The sequence below is a fragment of the Protopterus annectens genome, chromosome 4.part1 (assembly GCF_019279795.1).
Source record: "Protopterus annectens isolate FY-2018-M chromosome 4.part1, PAN1.0, whole genome shotgun sequence".
Classification (NCBI taxonomy): domain Eukaryota; kingdom Metazoa; phylum Chordata; order Ceratodontiformes; family Protopteridae; genus Protopterus; species Protopterus annectens.
Genome location: NC_056734.1, coordinates 956,299,418 through 956,318,376, shown reverse-complemented (window position 1 = coordinate 956,318,376; position 18,959 = coordinate 956,299,418).

The window sequence follows — 18,959 nt, the reverse complement described above, 5'->3', positions numbered from 1 at the left end:
AACAACTGTTTTGGTATATTGGCAGGCTATAAGAGGATTAATGCCTATGCTTTTAATATTTGTGTGTATGTATGTAAGTCTGTGTCCATTTCTACTGATTATATTTCTGAAATATTTCTGCACTCTTAATGTGCGTTTGCTTTTTGTGTTAGACTTACAGTTAAGATTGCAGGAATACATCAGGGCACAAATGACAGCTTCATTGTTACAAGCACAGATATTGCTACTACCAAAAGTAATACCATTCATATTGTTATATTTTGCAACCACATAAGGGCACACTACACTGTTCCCAAAGATAAACATGCCCATGCTAGCGGACCTTTTAATATGTAAAGGAAGAGCTGACCTCTTGAAACACCTACTGGATTCAAAAATCCGCACCATTATCTCCATATTTATAAGAAAAACATAGATTAATATAAAAAAATCTCCTTAATCCTGAGTAATGCAACAAAATATTCTGTCCTTTCTTCACCACTTATGAACTTATGAAACAAAAACATTATGTTTTTAAGTGAAAATCATTCCACTTACTACAGGTACTTTTTCTGCATATAAAAGTTATTAATAAAACAAAGATAAAATCCAACAGGCAACCTAGGTAGTTGTCTAGGGACTGTGTTGGCTTGGGGAGGGTCCAATAAAAAAAAATTCTTCCATAAATAAAGCAAGCTGGAAGACATCTGCAAATATTGGGTGCTTAAGGACCTTGCAGAAGACTTCTGTTAAGAAAAGCAAGCCCTAGAAACCTCAGTGTTAAGACAAATGGCCTAACATCACTCCTGAGTGTGTCTTTATTTGGATGAGATACCCTGTAACTATGAACCTGTTGTCAGTTTGCCAGTCTGCAAGCCATTCCCTGTTGCATATCATTGGCATGCTTTTTTAATGTAACATATAGGCAATTTATGCTTCAAGGTCAGCAGGCACTGAATTTGTAGATGAAGAACTGAAATGCAAAGTTGTTTGCTAGCAGCAACCTTTTCATTATGGATCTCTTTAATATGGAATTATTCAGATGACTTACTACTGCAGAGATTGTGCATATTGACTGGTATTGGAATATTATAATGACAGTAGTTTGAGGGCCTTTTATGATTGAAATGTTCTGAAATTAATAGCCTTATTATTGGTTCATATGTTTTGTTTCACTAGTAACTGGAAAAATATTAAAAACTACAAATTTAAAACTCACTCTAACAAGTGGCGCTTTATTAAACAAAGAACATACTTTAATGCAATCAGGAAGGTGAATCAAAGTAAACATACATTTATGCATGGTCCTAAAAATGAGTGCAGTGAGCCCATGATTTGAAAACAGCCCAGAGGTATACTTTGTCTATAACTTAGCAGATGCATTTTCTATGAATGTGTTTTTCAATACAGTTTCAATGAATGTGACTTTCAAGGGCAAAGGAGCGTACTGTTGCTCATGCTAAGTATGTTTTCATTGTGAGACTGCATTGTTTTGTTTACCAAATGGGTATCAGTGTTTGTGTTATAAAATGTGAATAAAAGTTTTAAAGTAAATTCAAACATCTGTAACTATTGTAGAAGTAAATAAGAAAACAGTATGCAGATGCAGATTGACAGGTTTGAGCAGTGTTTTGTGGAACTGGGGAGACAGGCAAGTAATGGGGCACTGGAATGGCTGCTGGACAGGGACACTGGGGGTAATGATCCAGTCCCGTGCCTAGGGTCCCATTTGACCATGATCTGGAGCTGCACATGAGTCCATGGTTGTACTGGATCTTCTTCCTTCCGTCAGCTTCTAGATCTGATATGATTTCACTTTACGGATTTGACACTCCTACATTTCAGACTTCACAGTAACACTGACTTTAATGTTTTGGAAGGCTAATTGCCTACCCAGCCTGTCCATCTCTCCACCTTTTGGATACACACATATCCTTGCTTATTGGGTAGTTTATTCTCCCCTTCACCATGTAAAACACTGATTATTTTCCACACACAATCCCGACTTCTTTGTCTCCTAGCCACAGCATAAGACAGTTACTAAGTCAGAGCCACATTTTCACAAGTTCGCTCACCATTTATTTCCCATTCCCTGCGCAAGACATTTATTATGTCTGCCCAGTACAAGCCTGACATCACTCTCGTCATTTGCTCCTCATTCAGCATTTTACATATTGATTCATTCTGCCCCTCATGACCCTGACGTCCTCATTCAGCATTTTAGATATTGATTCATTCTGCCCCTCATGACCCTGACGTCCTCATTCAGCATTTTACATATTGATTCATTCTGCCCCTCATGACCCTGACGTCCTCATTCAGCATTTTACATATTACTTCATTCTGACCCTCATGACCCTGACGTCCTCATTCAGCATTTTAGATATTGATTCATTCTAACCCTCATGACCCTGATGTCCTCATTCAGCATTTTAGATATTAATTAATTCTGCACCTCATGACACTGACGTCCTCATTCAGCATTTTAGATATTGATTCATTCTGCCCCTCATGACCCTGACGTCCTCATTCAGCATTTTACATATTGATTCATTCTGCCCCTCATGACCCTGACGTCCTCATTCAGCATTTTACATATTGATTCATTCTGCCCTCATGACCCTGACGTCCTCATTCAGCATTTTACATATTGATTCATTCTGCCCCTCATGACCCTGACGTCCTCATTCAGCATTTTACATATTGATTCATTCTGCCCCTCATGACCCTGATGTCCTCATTCAGCATTTTACATATTGATTCATTCTGCCCCTCATGACCCTGACGTCCTCATTCAGCATTTTAGATATTGATTCATTCTGCCCCTCATGACCCTGACGTCCTCATTCAGCATTTTACATATTGATTCATTCTGCTCCTCATGACCCTGACGTCCTCATTCAGCATTTTAGATATTGATTCATTCTGCCCCTCATGACCCTGATGTCCTCATTCAGCATTTTACATATTGATTCATTCTGCCCTCATGACCCTGACGTCCTCATTCAGCATTTTACATATTGATTCATTCTGCCCCTCATGACCCTGACGTCCTCATTCAGCATTTTACATATTGATTCATTCTGCCCCTCATGACCCTGACGTCCTCATTCAGCATTTTAGATATTGATTCATTCTGCCCTCATGACCCTGACGTCCTCATTCAGCATTTTAGATATTGATTCATTATGCCCCTCATGACCCTGACGTCCTCATTCAGCATTTTACATATTGATTCAATCTTCCCTCATGACCCTGACGTCCTCATTCAGCATTTTACATATTGATTCATTCTGCCCCTCATGACCCTGACGTCCTCATTCAGCATTTTAGATATTGATTCATTCTGCCCCTCATGACCCTGACGTCCTCATTCAGCATTTTACATATTGATTCATTCTGCCCCTCATGACCCTGACGTCCTCATTCAGCATTTTACATATTGATTCATTCTGCCCCTCATGACCCTGACGTCCTCATTCAGCATTTTACATATTGATTCATTCTGCCTGTCATGACCATGTCGTCCACATTAAGCATTTTAGATACGGATTCGTTCTGCCCCTCATGACCCTGACGTCCTCATTCAGCATTTTAGATATTGATTCATTCTGCCCCTCATGACCCTGACGTCCTCATTCAGCATTTTAGATATTGATTCATTCTGCCCCTCATGACCCTGACGTCCTCTTTCAGCGTTTTAGATATTGATTCATTCTGCCCCTCATGTCCCTGATGTCTCATTCAGCATTTTAGATATTGATTCATTATGCCACTCATGACCCTGACGTCCTCATTCAACATTTTAGATATTGATTCATTCTGCCCCTCATGACCCTGACGTCCTCATTCAGCATTTTAGATATTGATTCATTCTGCCCCTCATGACCCTGACGTCCTCATTCAGCATTTTAGATATTGATTCATTCTGCCCCTCATGACCCTGACGTCCTCATTCAGCATTTTAGATATTGATTCATTCTGCCCTCATGACCCTGACGTCCTCATTCAGCATTTTACATATTGATTCATTCTGCCCCTCATGACCCTGACGTCCTCATTCAGCATTTTACATATTGATTCATTCTGCCCCTCATGACCCTGACGTCCTCATTCAGCATTTTACATATTGATTCATTCTGCCCCTCATGACCCTGACGTCCTCATTCAGCATTTTAGATATTGATTCATTCTGCCCCTCATGACCCTGACGTCCTCATTCAGCATTTTAGATATTGATTCATTCTGCCCCTCATGACCCTGACGTCCTCATTCAGCATTTTAGATATTGATTCATTCTGCCCCTCATGACACTGACGTCCTCATTCAGCATTTTAGATATTGATTCATTCTGCCCCTCATGACCCTGACGTCCTCATTCAGCATTTTAGATATTGATTCATTCTGCCCCTCATGACCCTGACGTCCTCATTCAGCATTTTAGATATTGATTCATTCTGCCCCTCATGACCCTGATGTCCTCATTCAGCATTTTAGATATTGATTCATTCTGCCCCTCATGACCCTGACGTCCTCATTCAGCATTTTACATATTGATTCATTCTGCCCCTCATGACCCTGACGTCCTCATTCAGCATTTTACATATTGATTCATTCTGCCCCTCATGACCCTGACGTCCTCATTCAGCATTTTACATATTGATTCATTCTGCCCTCATGACCCTGACGTCCTCATTCAGCATTTTACATATTGATTCATTCTGCCCTCATGACCCTGACGTCCTCATTCAGCATTTTACATATTGATTCATTCTGCCCCTCATGACCCTGACGTCCTCATTCAGCATTTTACATATTGATTCATTCTGCCCTCATGACCCTGACGTCCTCATTCAGCATTTTACATATTGATTCATTCTGCCCCTCATGACCCTGACGTCCTCATTCAGCATTTTACATATTGATTCATTCTGCCCCTCATGACCCTGACGTCCTCATTCAGCATTTTACATATTGATTCATTCTGCCCCTCATGACCCTGACGTCCTCATTCAGCATTTTACATATTGATTCATTCTGCCCCTCATGACCCTGACGTCCTCATTCAGCATTTTACATATTGATTCATTCTGCCCCTCATGACCCTGACGTCCTCATTCAGCATTTTACATATTGATTCATTCTGCCCTCATGACCCTGACGTCCTCATTCAGCATTTTACATATTGATTCATTCTGCCCTCATGACCCTGACGTCCTCATTCAGCATTTTACATATTGATTCATTCTGCCCCTCATGACCCTGACGTCCTCATTCAGCATTTTACATATTGATTCATTCTGCCCCTCATGACCCTGACGTCCTCATTCAGCATTTTAGATATTGATTCATTCTGCCCCTCATGACCCTGACGTCCTCATTCAGCATTTTACATATTGATTCATTCTGCCCCTCATGACCCTGACGTCCTCATTCAGCATTTTAGATATTGATTCATTATGCCCCTCATGACCCTGATGTCCTCATTCAGCATTTTAGATATTGATTCATTCTGCCCCTCATGACCCTGAAGTCCTCATTCAGCATTTTAGATATTGATTCATTCTGCCCTTCATGACCCTGACGTCCTCATTCAGCATTTTAGATATTGATTCATTCTGCCCCTCATGACCCTGATGTCCTCATTCAGCATTTTAGATATTGATTCATTCTGCCCCTCATGACACTGACGTCCTCATTCAGCATTTTACATATTGATTCATTCTGCCCCTCATGACACTGACGTCCTCATTCAGCATTTTACATATTGATTCATTCTGACCCTCATGACCCTGACGTCCTCATTCAGCATTTTAGATATTGATTCATTCTAACCCTCATGACCCTGATGTCCTCATTCAGCATTTTAGATATTATCTCATTCTGCCCCTCATGACACTGACGTCCTCATTCAGCATTTTAGATATTGATTCATTCATTCTGCCCCTCATGACACTGAAGTCCTCATTCAGCATTTTACATATTGATTCATTATGTACCTCATGACCCTGACGTCCTCATTCAGCATTTTAGATATTGATTCATTCTGCCCCTCATGACCCTGACGTCCTCATTCAGCATTTTACATATTGATTCATTCTGCCCCTCATGACCCTGATGTCCTCATTCAGCATTTTAGATATTGATTCATTCTGCCCCTCATGACCCTGACGTCCTCATTCAGCATTTTAGATATTGATTCATTCTGCCCCTCATGACCCTGACGTCCTCATTCAGCATTTTAGATATTGATTCATTCTGCCCCTCATGACCCTGACGTCCTCATTCAGCATTTTAGATATTGATTCATTCTGCCCCTCATGACCCTGACGTCCTCATTCAGCATTTTAGATATTGATTCATTCTGCCCCTCATGACCCTGACGTCCTCATTCAGCATTTTACATATTGATTCATTCTGCCCCTCATGACCCTGACGTCCTCATTCAGCATTTTACATATTGATTCATTCTGCCCCTCATGACCCTGACGTCCTCATTCAGCATTTTACATATTGATTCATTCTGCCCCTCATGACCCTGATGTCCTCATTCAGCATTTTACATATTGATTCATTCTGCCCCTCATGACCCTGACGTCCTCATTCAGCATTTTACATATTGATTCATTCTGCCCCTCATGACCCTGACGTCCTCATTCAGCATTTTACATATTGATTCATTCTGCCCTCATGACCCTGACGTCCTCATTCAGCATTTTACATATTGATTCATTCTGCCCCTCATGACCCTGACGTCCTCATTCAGCATTTTACATATTGATTCATTCTGCCCTCATGACCCTGACGTCCTCATTCAGCATTTTACATATTGATTCATTCTGCCCCTCATGACCCTGACGTCCTCATTCAGCATTTTACATATTGATTCATTCTGCCCCTCATGACCCTGACGTCCTCATTCAGCATTTTAGATATTGATTCCTTCTGCCCCTCATGACCCTGACGTCCTCATTCAGCATTTTAGATATTGATTCATTCTGCCCCTCATGACCCTGACGTCCTCATTCAGCATTTTAGATATTGATTCATTCTGCCCCTCATGACCCTGACGTCCTCATTCAGCATTTTAGATATTGATTCATTCTGCCCCTCATGACACTGATGTCCTCATTCAGCATTTTAGATATTGATTCATTCTGCCCATCATGACCCTGACGTTCTAATTCAGCAATTTAGATATTGATTCATTCTAACCCTCATGACACTGATGTCCTCATTCAGCATTTTAGATATTATCTCATTCTGCCCCTCATGACACTGACGTCCTCATTCAGCATTTTAGATATTGATTCATTCTGCCCCTCATGACACTGACGTCCTCATTCAGCATTTTACATATTGATTCATTCTGCCCCTCATGACCCTGACGTCCTCATTCAGCATTTTAGATATTGATTCATTCTGCCCCTCATGACCTTGATGTCCTCATTCAGCATTTTAGATATTGATTCATTCTGCCCCTCATGACACTGACGTCCTCATTCAGCATTTTACATATTGATTCATTCTGCCCCTCATGACCCTGACGTCCTCATTCAGCATTTTAGATATTGATTCATTCTGCCCCTCATGACCCTGATGTCCTCATTCAGCATTTTAGATATTGATTCATTCTGCCCCTCATGACCCTGACGTCCTCATTCAGCATTTTAGATATTGATTCATTCTGCCCCTCATGACCCTGACGTCCTCATTCAGCATTTTAGATATTGATTCATTCTGCCCCTCATGACCCTGATGTCCTCATTCAGCATTTTAGATATTGATTCATTCTGCCCCTCATGACCCTGACGTCCTCATTCAGCATTTTAGATATTGATTCATTCTGCCCCTCATGACCCTGACGTCCTCTTTCAGCGTTTTAGATATTGATTCATTCTGCCCCTCATGTCCCTGATGTCTCATTCAGCATTTTAGATATTGATTCATTATGCCACTCATGACCCTGACGTCCTCATTCAGCATTTTAGATATTGATTCATTATGCCCCTCATGACCCTGACGTCCTCATTCAGCATTTTACATATTGATTCATTCTTCCCTCATGACCCTGACGTCCTCATTCAGCATTTTACATATTGATTCATTCTGCCCCTCATGACCCTGACGTCCTCATTCAGCATTTTACATATTGATTCATTCTGCCCCTCATGACCCTGACGTCCTCATTCAGCATTTTACATATTGATTCATTCTGCCCCTCATGACCCTGACGTCCTCATTCAGCATTTTACATATTGATTCATTCTGCCCCTCATGACCCTGACGTCCTCATTCAGCATTTTACATATTGATTCATTCTGCCCCTCATGACCCTGACGTCCTCATTCAGCATTTTACATATTGATTCATTCTGCCCCTCATGACCCTGACGTCCTCATTCAGCATTTTACATATTGATTCATTCTGCCCCTCATGACCCTGACGTCCTCATTCAGCATTTTAGATATTGATTCATTCTGCCCCTCATGACCCTGATGTCCTCATTCAGCATTTTAGATATTGATTCATTCTACCCCTCATGACCCTGACGTCCTCATTCACCATTTTAGGTCTTGATTCATTCTGCCCCTCATGACCCTTACGTCGTCATTCAGCATTTTAGATATTGATTCATTCTGCCCCTCATGACCCTGATGTCCTGATTCAGCATTTTCGATATTGATTCATTCTGCCCCTCATGACACTGACGTCCTCATTCAGCATTTTACATATTGATTCATTCTGCCCCTCATGACCCTGACGTCCTCATTCAGCATTTTACATATTGATTCATTCTGCCCCTCATGACCCTGACGTCCTCATTCAGCATTTTAGATATTTATTTCATTCTGCCCCTCATGACCCTGACGTCCTCATTCAGCATTTTAGATATTGATTCATTCTGCCCCTCATGACCCTGACGTCCTCATTCAGCATTTTACATATTGATTCATTCTGCCCTTCATGACCCTGACGTCCTCATTCAGCATTTTACATATTGATTCATTCTGCCCCTCATGACCCTGACATCCTCATTCAGCATTTTACATATTGATTCATTCTGCCCCTCATGACCCTGACGTCCTCATTCAGCATTTTACATATTGATTCATTCTGCCCCTCATGACCCTGACGTCCTCATTCAGCATTTTAGATATTGATTCATTCTGCCCCTCATGACCCTGACGTCCTCATTCAGCATTTTAGATATTGATTCATTCTGCCCCTCATGACCCTGACGTCCTCATTCAGCATTTTAGATATTGATTCATTCTGCCCCTCATGACCCTGACGTCCTCATTCAGCATTTTAGATATTGATTCATTCTGCCCCTCATGACCCTGACGTCCTCATTCAGCATTTTAGATATTGATTCATTCTGCCCCTCATGACCCTGACGTCCTCATTCAGCATTTTAGATATTGATTCATTCTGCCCCTCATGACCCTGACGTCCTCATTCAGCATTTTAGATATTGATTCATTCTGCCCCTCATGACCCTGACGTCCTCATTCAGCATTTTACATATTGATTCATTCTGCCCCTCATGACCCTGACGTCCTCATTCAGCATTTTAGATATTGATTCATTCTGCCCCTCATGACCCTGATGTCCTGATTCAGCATTTTCGATATTGATTCATTCTGCCCCTCATGACACTGACGTCCTCATTCAGCATTTTACATATTGATTCATTCTGCCCCTCATGACCCTGACGTCCTCATTCAGCATTTTACATATTGATTCATTCTGCCCCTCATGACCCTGACGTCCTCATTCAGCATTTTACATATTGATTCATTCTGCCCCTCATGACCCTGACGTCCTCATTCAGCATTTTACATATTGATTCATTCTGCCCCTCATGACCCTGACGTCCTCATTCAGCATTTTACATATTGATTCATTCTGCCCCTCATGACCCTGACGTCCTCATTCAGCATTTTACATATTGATTCATTCTGCCCCTCATGACCCTGACGTCCTCATTCAGCATTTTACATATTGATTCATTCTGCCCTCATGACCCTGACGTCCTCATTCAGCATTTTACATATTGATTCATTCTGCCCCTCATGACCCTGACGTCCTCATTCAGCATTTTACATATTGATTCATTCTGCCCCTCATGACCCTGACGTCCTCATTCAGCATTTTACATATTGATTCATTCTGCCCCTCATGACCCTGACGTCCTCATTCAGCATTTTACATATTGATTCATTCTGCCCCTCATGACCCTGACGTCCTCATTCAGCATTTTACATATTGATTCATTATGTCCCTCATGACCCTGAAGTCCTCATTCAGCATTTTAGATATTGATTCATTCTGCCCCTCATGACCCTGACGTCCTCATTCAGCATTTTAGATATTGATTCATTCTAATCCTCATGACCCTGATGTCCTCATTCAGCATTTTAGATATTGATTCATTCTGCCCCTCATGACACTGACGTCCTCATTCAGCATTTTACATATTGATTCATTCTGCCCCTCATGACCCTGACGTCCTCATTCAGCATTTTAGATATTGATTCATTATGCCCCTCATGACTCTGATGTCCTCATTCAGCATTTTAGATATTGATGCATTATGCCCCTCATGACCCTGAAGTCCTCATTCAGCATTTTACATATTGATTCATTCTGCCCCTCATGACCCTGACGTCCTCATTCAGCATTTTAGATATTGATTCATTCTGCCCCTCATGACCCTGATGTCCTCATTCAGCATTTTAGATATTGATTCATTCTGCCCTTCATGACACTGACGTCCTCATTCAGCATTTTAGATATTGATTCATTCTGCCCCTCATGACACTGACGTCCTCATTCAGCATTTTACATATTGATTCATTCTGCCCTCATGACCCTGACGTCCTCATTCAGCATTTTACATATTGATTCATTCTGCCCCTCATGACCCTGATGTCCTCATTCAGCATTTTAGATATTGATTCATTCTGCCCCTCATGACCCTGACGTCCTCATTCAGCATTTTAGATATTGATTCATTCTGCCCCTCATGACCCTGACGTCCTCATTCAGCATTTTAGATATTGATTCATTCTGCCCCTCATGACCCTGACGTCCTCATTCAGCATTTTAGATATTGATTCATTCTGCCCCTCATGACCCTGACGTCCTCATTCAGCATTTTAGATATTGATTCATTCTGCCCCTCATGACCCTGACGTCCTCATTCAGCATTTTAGATATTGATTCATTCTGCCCCTCATGACCCTGACGTCCTCATTCAGCATTTTAGATATTGATTCATTCTGCCCCTCATGACACTGACGTCCTCATTCAGCATTTTAGATATTGATTCATTCTGCCCTCATGACCCTGACGTCCTCATTCAGCATTTTACATATTGATTCATTCTGCCCCTCATGACCCTGACGTCCTCATTCAGCATTTTAGATATTGATTCATTCTGCCCCTCATGACCCTGACGTCCTCATTCAGCATTTTACATATTGATTCATTCTGCCCTCATGACCCTGACGTCCTCATTCAGCATTTTAGATATTGATTCATTCTGCCCCTCATGACCCTGACGTCCTCATTCAGCATTTTAGATATTGATTCATTCTGCCCCTCATGACCCTGACGTCCTCATTCAGCATTTTACATATTGATTCATTCTGCCCCTCATGACCCTGATGTCCTCATTCAGCATTTTAGATATTGATTCATTCTGCCCCTCATGACCCTGACGTCCTCATTCAGCATTTTACATATTGATTCATTCTGCCCCTCATGACCCTGACGTCCTCATTCAGCATTTTAGATATTGATTCATTCTGCCCTCATGACCCTGACGTCCTCATTCAGCATTTTACATATTGATTCATTCTGCCCCTCATGACCCTGACGTCCTCATTCAGCATTTTACATATTGATTCATTCTGCCCCTCATGACCCTGACGTCCTCATTCAGCATTTTAGATATTGATTCATTCTGCCCTCATGAAACTGACGTCCTCATTCAGCATTTTACATATTAATTCATTCTGCCCGTCATGACCTTGACGTCCTCATTCAGCATTTTACATATTGATTCATTCTGCCCCTCATGACCCTGACGTCCTCATTCAGCATTTTACATATTGATTCATTCTGCCCCTCATGACCCTGACGTCCTCATTCAGCATTTTACATATTGATTCATTCTGCCCCTCATGACCCTGACGTCCTCATTCAGCATTTTACATATTGATTCATTCTGCCCCTCATGACCCTGACGTCCTCATTCAGCATTTTACATATTGATTCATTCTGCCCCTCATGACCCTGACGTCCTCATTCAGCATTTTACATATTGATTCATTCTGCCCCTCATGACCCTGACGTCCTCATTCAGCATTTTACATATTGATTCATTCTGCCCCTCATGACCCTGACGTCCTCATTCAGCATTTTACATATTGATTCATTCTGCCCCTCATGACCCTGACGTCCTCATTCAGCATTTTACATATTGATTCATTCTGCCCCTCATGACCCTGACGTCCTCATTCAGCATTTTAGATATTGATTCATTCTAATCCTCATGACCCTGATGTCCTCATTCAGCATTTTAGATATTGATTCATTCTGCCCCTCATGACACTGACGTCCTCATTCAGCATTTTACATATTGATTCATTCTGCCCCTCATGACACTGACGTCCTCATTCAGCATTTTACATATTGATTCATTCTGCCCCTCATGACCCTGACGTCCTCATTCAGCATTTTAGATATTGATTCATTCTGCCCCTCATGACCCTGATGTCCTCATTCAGCATTTTAGATATTGATTCATTCTGCCCCTCATGACACTGACGTCCTCATTCAGCATTTTACATATTGATTCATTCTGACCCTCATGACCCTGACGTCCTCATTCAGCATTTTAGATATTTATTCATTCTAACCCTCATGACCCTGATGTCCTCATTCAGCATTTTAGATATTATCTCATTCTGCCCCTCATGACACTGACGTCCTCATTCAGCATTTTAGATATTGATTCATTCCACCCCTCATGACACTGACGTCCTCATTCAGCATTTTACATATTGATTCATTCTGCCCCTTATGACCCTGACATCCTCATTCAGCATTTTAGATATTGATTCATTCTGCCCCTCATGACCTTGATGTCCTCATTCAGCATTTTAGATATTAATTTATTCTGCACCTCATGACACTGATGTCCTCATTCAGCATTTTAGATATTGATTCATTCTGCCCATCATGACCCTGACGTCCTCATTCAGCATTTTAGATATTGATTCATTCTAACCCTCATGACCCTGATGTCCTCATTCAGCATTTTAGATATTAATTAATTCTGCCCCTCATGACACTGACGTCCTCATTCAGCATTTTAGATATTGATTCATTCTGCCCCTCATGACCCTGACGTCCTCATTCAGCATTTTAGATATTGATTCATTCTGCCCCTCATGACCTTGATGTCCTCATTCAGCATTTTAGATATTAATTTATTCTGCACCTCATGACACTGATGTCCTCATTCAGCATTTTAGATATTGATTCATTCTGCCCATCATGACCCTGACGTCCTCATTCAGCATTTTAGATATTGATTCATTCTGCCCCTCATGACCCTGACGTCCTCATTCAGCATTTTAGATATTGATTCATTCTGCCCCTCATGACCCTGACGTCCTCATTCAGCATTTTAGATATTGATTCATTCTGCCCCTCATGACCCTGACGTCCTCATTCAGCATTTTAGATATTGATTCATTCTGCCCCTCATGACCCTGACGTCCTCATTCAGCATTTTACATATTGATTCATTCTGCCCCTCATGACCCTGACGTCCTCATTCAGCATTTTACATATTGATTCATTCTTCCCTCATGACCCTGACGTCCTCATTCAGCATTTTACATATTGATTCATTCTGCCCCTCATGACCCTGACGTCCTCATTCAGCATTTTACATATTGATTCATTCTGCCCCTCATGACCCTGACGTCCTCATTCAGCATTTTAGATATTGATTCATTCTGCCCCTCATGACCCTGACGTCCTCATTCAGCATTTTAGATATTGATTCATTCTGCCCCTCATGACCCTGACGTCCTCATTCAGCATTTTACATATTGATTCATTCTGCCCCTCATGACCCTGACGTCCTCATTCAGCATTTTAGATATTGATTCATTCTGCCCCTCATGACCCTGATGTCCTCATTCAGCATTTTAGATATTGATTCATTCTGCCCCTCATGACACTGACGTCCTCATTCAGCATTTTACATATTGATTCATTCTGCCCCTCATGACCCTGACGTCCTCATTCAGCATTTTACATATTGATTCATTCTGCCCTCATGACCCTGACGTCCTCATTCAGCATTTTACATATTGATTCATTCTGCCCCTCATGACCCTGACGTCCTCATTCAGCATTTTACATATTGATTCATTCTGCCCCTCATGACCCTGACGTCCTCATTCAGCATTTTACATATTGATTCATTCTGCCCCTCATGACCCTGACGTCCTCATTCAGCATTTTACATATTGATTCATTCTGCCCTCATGACCCTGACGTCCTCATTCAGCATTTTACATATTGATTCATTCTGCCCCTCATGACCCTGACGTCCTCATTCAGCATTTTACATATTGATTCATTCTGCCCCTCATGACCCTGACGTCCTCATTCAGCATTTTAGATATTGATTCATTCTGCCCCTCATGACCCTGACGTCCTCATTCAGCATTTTAGATATTGATTCATTCTGCCCCTCATGACCCTGACGTCCTCATTCAGCATTTTACATATTGATTCATTCTGCCCCTCATGACCCTGACGTCCTCATTCAGCATTTTAGATATTGATTCATTCTAATCCTCATGACCCTGATGTCCTCATTCAGCATTTTAGATATTGATTCATTCTGCCCCTCATGACACTGACGTCCTCATTCAGCATTTTAGATATTGATTCATTCTGCCCCTCATGACACTGACGTCCTCATTCAGCATTTTACATATTGATTCATTATGTCCCTCATGACCCTGACGTCCTCATTCAGCATTTTAGATATTGATTCATTATGCCCCTCATGACTCTGATGTCCTCATTCAGCATTTTAGATATTGATGCATTATGCCCCTCATGACCCTGAAGTCCTCATTCAGCATTTTAGATATTGATTCATTCTGCCCCTCAGGACCCTGACGTCCTCATTCAGCATTTTAGATATTGATTCATTCTGCCCTTCATGATACTGACGTCCTCTTTCAGCATTTTACCTATTGATTCATTCTGCCCTTCATGACACTGACGTCCTCATTCAGCATTTTACATATTGATTCATTCTGCCCCTCATGACCCTGACGTCCTCATTCAGCATTTTAGATATTGATTCATTCTGCCCCTCATGACCCTGACGTCCTCATTCAGCATTTTACATATTGATTCATTCTGCCCCTCATGACCCTGACGTCCTCATTCACCATTTTAGGTCTTGATTCATTCTGCCCCTCATGACCCTTACGTCGTCATTCAGCATTTTAGATATTGATTCATTCTGCCCCTCATGACCCTGATGTCCTCATTCAGCATTTTAGATATTGATTCATTCTGCCCCTCATGACCCTGACGTCCTCATTCAGCATTTTAGATATTGATTCATTCTGCCCTCATGACCCTGACGTCCTCATTCAGCATTTTACATATTGATTCATTCTGCCCCTCATGACCCTGACGTCCTCATTCAGCATTTTAGATATTGATTCATTCTGCCCTCATGACACTGACGTCCTCATTCAGCATTTTAGATATTGATTCATTCTGCCCCTCATGACCCTGACGTCCTCATTCAGCATTTTAGATATTGATTCATTCTGCCCCTCATGACCCTGACGTCCTCATTCAGCATTTTAGATATTGATTCATTCTGCCCCTCATGACCCTGATGTCCTCATTCAGCATTTTAGATATTGATTCATTCTGCCCCTCATGACCCTGATGTCCTCATTCAGCATTTTAGATATTGATTCATTCTGCCCCTCATGACACTGACGTCCTCATTCAGCATTTTAGATATTGATTCATTCTGCCCCTCATGACCCTGACGTCCTCATTCAGCATTTTAGATATTGATTCATTCTGCCCCTCATGACCCTGATGTCCTCATTCAGCATTTTAGATATTGATTCATTCTGCCCCTCATGACACTGACGTCCTCATTCAGCATTTTACATATTGATTCATTCTGCCCCTCATGACCCTGACGTCCTCATTCAGCATTTTAGATATTGATTCATTCTGCCCCTCATGACCCTGACGTCCTCATTCAGCATTTTAGATATTGATTCATTCTGCCCCTCATGACCCTGATGTCCTCATTCAGCATTTTAGATATTGATTCATTCTGCCCCTCATGACCCTGACGTCCTCATTCAGCATTTTAGATATTGATTCATTCTGCCCCTCATGACCCTGACGTCCTCATTCAGCATTTTAGATATTGATTCATTCTGCCCCTCATGACCCTGACGTCCTCATTCAGCATTTTACATATTGATTCATTCTGCCCCTCATGACCCTGACGTCCTCATTCAGCATTTTACATATTGATTCATTCTGCCCCTCATGACCCTGACGTCCTCATTCAGCATTTTACATATTGATTCATTCTGCCCCTCATGACCCTGACGTCCTCATTCAGCATTTTAGATATTGATTCATTCTGCCCCTCATGACCCTGACGTCCTCATTCAGCATTTTACATATTGATTCATTCTGCCCCTCATGACCCTGACGTCCTCATTCAGCATTTTACATATTGATTCATTCTGCCCTCATGACCCTGACGTCCTCATTCAGCATTTTACATATTGATTCATTCTGCCCCTCATGACCCTGACGTCCTCATTCAGCATTTTACATATTGATTCATTCTGCCCCTCATGACCCTGACGTCCTCATTCAGCATTTTACATATTGATTCATTCTGCCCCTCATGACCCTGACGTCCTCATTCAGCATTTTACATATTGATTCATTCTGCCCCTCATGACCCTGACGTCCTCATTCAGCATTTTACATATTGATTCATTCTGCCCCTCATGACCCTGACGTCCTCATTCAGCATTTTACATATTGATTCATTCTGCCCCTCATGACCCTGACGTCCTCATTCAGCATTTTACATATTGATTCATTCTGCCCCTCATGACCCTGACGTCCTCATTCAGCATTTTACATATTGATTCATTATGTCCCTCATGACCCTGACGTCCTCATTCAGCATTTTAGATATTGATTCATTCTGCCCCTCATTGACTCTGACGTCCTCATTCAGCATTTTAGATATTGATGCATTATGCCCCTCATGACTCTGAAGTCCTCATTCAGCATTTTAGATATTGATGCATTATGCCCCTCATGACCCTGAAGTCCTCATTCAGCATTTTAGATATTGATTCATTCTGCCCCTCAGGACCCTGACGTCCTCATTCAGCATTTTAGATATTGATTCATTCTAATCCTCATGACCCTGATGTCCTCATTCAGCATTTTAGATATTGATTCATTCTGCCCCTCATGACACTGACGTCCTCATTCAGCATTTTACATATTGATTCATTCTGACCCTCATGACCCTGACGTCCTCATTCAGCATTTTAGATATTGATTCATTCTAACCCTCATGACCCTGATGTCCTCATTCAGCATTTTAGATATTGATTCATTCTGCCCCTCATGACCCTGACGTCCTCATTCAGCATTTTAGATATTGATTCATTCTGCCCCTCATGACCCTGACGTCCTCATTCAGCATTTTAGATATTGATTCATTCTGCCCTTCATGACCCTGACGTCCTCATTCAGCATTTTAGATATTGATTCATTCTGCCCCTCATGACCCTGATGTCCTCATTCAGCATTTTAGATATTGATTCATTCTGCCCCTCATGACACTGACGTCCTCATTCAGCATTTTACATATTGATTCATTCTGCCCCTCATGACCCTGACGTCCTCATTCAGCATTTTAGATATTGATTCATTCTGCCCTCATGACCCTGACGTCCTCATTCAGCATTTTACATATTGATTCATTCTGCCCCTCATGACCCTGACGTCCTCATTCAGCATTTTACATATTGATTCATTCTGCCCTCATGACCCTGACGTCCTCATTCAGCATTTTACATATTGATTCATTCTGCCTCTCATGACCCTGATGTCCTCATTCAGCATTTTAGATATTGATTCATTCTGCCCCTCATGACACTGACGTCCTCATTCAGCATTTTACATATTGATTCATTCTGCCCCTCATGACCCTGACGTCCTCATTCAGCATTTTACATATTGATTCATTCTGCCCCTCATGACCCTGACGTCCTCATTCAGCATTTTAGATATTGATTCATTCTGCCCCTCATGACCCTGATGTCCTCATTCAGCATTTTAGATATTGATTCATTCTGCCCCTCATGACACTGACGTCCTCATTCAGCATTTTACATATTGATTCATTCTGCCCCTCATGACCCTGACGTCCTCATTCAGCATTTTACATATTGATTCATTCTGCCCCTCATGACCCTGACGTCCTCATTCAGCATTTTAGATATTGATTCATTCTGCCCCCATGACCCTGATGTCCTCATTCAGCATTTTAGATATTGATTCATTCTGCCCTCATGACCCTGACGTCCTCATTCAGCATTTTACATATTGATTCATTCTGCCCCTCATGACCCTGACGTCCTCATTCAGCATTTTACATATTGATTCATTCTGCCCTTCATGACCCTGATCCTGATGTCATCATTCAGCATTTTAGATATTGATCTTTTTCATTAGGCCTGGCTCTGGCAGCATTCGTCTCTGAGACCCCCTGATTGTGTCAAGCATTTTAGTTTGCAGTCATCTGTGAACTGTAGCCTAATCATGTAAAAAAACCCCCTGAACCTTTA